At 38.4% G+C, this 2,567-nt stretch overlaps 1 long non-coding RNA gene across 1 annotated transcript; it reads right to left on the bottom strand.

Moving 5' to 3' along the window:
- Positions 1–668: 668 nt before the first annotated feature.
- LOC308403745 lies at positions 669–2,294 on the bottom strand. The gene is made up of 3 exons (XR_013972965.1): positions 2,208–2,294; positions 941–1,035; positions 669–804 (listed from the first exon to the last, which is right to left on the bottom strand). It is a non-coding gene; the product is annotated as an uncharacterized lncRNA (long non-coding RNA).
- Positions 2,295–2,567: the final 273 nt, after the last annotated feature.

Genomic DNA, 2,567 nt, shown 5'->3' on the forward strand with positions numbered 1-2,567 from the left:
TAAATAATCAGAATCAGAATACTTTATTGATCCCTGGGGGAAATTATTTTTTGTTACAGTGCTCCATTTTAAACCAACATTAAGACAAGACAGACAATACGCTAACTAAGAATAGTACAATATATACATATATATACATACATACATAAGTCACTTATAAATATTTGGAAAAGAAACATGTGTAGTTGTAGCAGCAAACAGTGTGTAATCATTCTGTACATATGATTTTTAATCCTACAACTGTTTATAATTTGCATAGTTCACATTTCTGTATAACTGTATATCTCAGATTTCTGTAGTTTTTCATATTCATATCCTGTACATAGCTTGTACTCACTACAGCCTGTACATACTTATAGTTATAGAATATTCACAACATACTTCATACCGTGTACATTGTAACATACCATAATAGACCCATTTCTGTAATATACTTACATATCTATACTATTGCTAATATATATTGTAATATATCTATATCATGGCTAAAGCACTTCTGGATGGATGCAAACTGCATTTCGTTGCCCTGTACCTGTGCATGTGCAATGACAACAAAGTTGAATTCTATTCTATTATATTATGTAAAAGTCCAGACCCTCTGAGGATTATCTGAGTACTTCTAACATTACACAAAGCAAAGGTCTCCATCAGTGTTCATGAAATGCTGGGTTTATCCTTCTTGTGAGGGAGCTGCTGGTGAAGATCACGAGCCCTGCTTGATCCTGGCGACGAGTTTCAATCTTCCTGGTGTTTCTGAAATGATGCCTCTCACTGTGGGTCAACAGAACTTCTGGCACAGGACAGCTGTAATGAAAGAAATTGAAGTTTTGGAAAAAAAAAAATCTTGGAAATGCCCTAAATGTGAGAAGCAGATTTTGTATTTACTTTTCTTTTGCCAATCAAGATAACAAAGTATAATTTTCACCATACAATTACTAACCTTGTCATCTCCTGCACTGTCTGTTTTGGGCTCTGGGCTTGTCCTTCCCAGTGCTCATGAGACTGCTTTGCTGCACTGTGGTATGAGGTGCTAACCTGTTGACAGTGTTGGGAAGGTTAATTTTGAAATGTATTTCACCAAAGATTATAGAAGTAATGTATTCTGAATACTTTACAACTACATGAATGTGCTATTGCTGTGTGATTTATTACTATTACTGAAGGCTACTCGCCATACCAATACCAACTAGATGTTAAAATCTTAATATAAATGAGTAACAGTAGGTGGACATTAGGTAAGGCTGCAGCGATCTCGTGTAGAAAACTATTCAGCGCGTATATAAAACAGGTCAGCGGCTCCGAACCGTAGTAAAGGGACCTCTGGCTAATACGTCCGGTTCGTGTCAGGCTCGTAGCTGAAAACTAGCTTTACTTTGTTGTCTGGGTCAAGTTTGCTAGCGAGAGACAGAGAGAGGCGTTGAAAGGCTGCTTATTGTTTCGGAGGAAAACATGAACACGGTGTACAGTCGAGTCTTAACAGCTTACTTACAGCTGGGCTCGTCAGGCACTCTTTTTGGCTTTAGTGGTTATTATTATATTTACATGCTTCCAGCTCCCGTTTCTGCTCCGTGACAGCTGTACTTTTCCTTTCTCTCCCTCCCTCGCTCACAGACACATAACGGGTATGGCAGTCCATTCTCCCTGCAGCACGAACTACACTGCCCATGAGGCTACATTGTTTAGGGCGATGCCTGTAACACTCTGCTATTGCCTTCATATTAAATCATTTTTGTATAATAATTTTTAGAGGCTCTTATTGCGTGTTTTGTTTGGGTTTCCACCGGCGTGGAATTACCAAAAATAGAGAGACCATAGCCTAACATATGAAACAGGTAAATACCGCCATGTAATCCATTTATTTCAACAAACTAACTGTATTCTCAATATCACCTATTGAACAGTAATTGTAACGGATACATTTACTCATATTTTGTATTTTAAATACGTAACGCCGGTGCATGTATTATGTTACTGCCCAACACTGCCTGTTGAGATCCTGAGATCCGCTCCTAGAACACCGGCCTCCAACTCCTGAAGAGACACGGGTGTCCCTAAATTTAGCAAATATTAGCTTCAGGCTAGCTTGCTACGACGAATAGGCTAATACCAGCATTTTACCACAACTTCACCAGATGTAGCTAAAAAAACTAAACTAATGTCCAGCCCAGTGGGACAGCAAGAAAAGATGACAAAAAATGATTACTTACTTGCGGTTTGGAGGTTCAAGCTGAAATTGAAGCAGCCATTGAAAGACAGGAAGAGAGAAAGATGGCAGCTTGGTCAGCACTAGTGGCCTCTATAATGTATGCAAATACATGCGGGCCGGAAACCCCCCCGCGCGCCCCCGGACGCCAAAACAGTGCCAGCAGATTGAAACTGAAAAATGGATTGAAACCGAAAAATGGTTTGAAACTGAAAAATGGTTTGAAACCGAAAAAAAATGGATTGAAACCGAAAAATAGATTGAAACCGAAAAAAAAAAAAATTGTAAGCGAAAACAAAAAAATTACAGTTTCAATTAATTGTTTTTCACTATCAATTTTTTTTTCGGTTTCAATACAAGATTT

The sequence above is a fragment of the Rhamphochromis sp. 'chilingali' genome (assembly GCF_963969265.1).
Source record: "Rhamphochromis sp. 'chilingali' genome assembly, chromosome: 10".
Taxonomy (NCBI): domain Eukaryota; kingdom Metazoa; phylum Chordata; class Actinopteri; order Cichliformes; family Cichlidae; genus Rhamphochromis; species Rhamphochromis sp. 'chilingali'.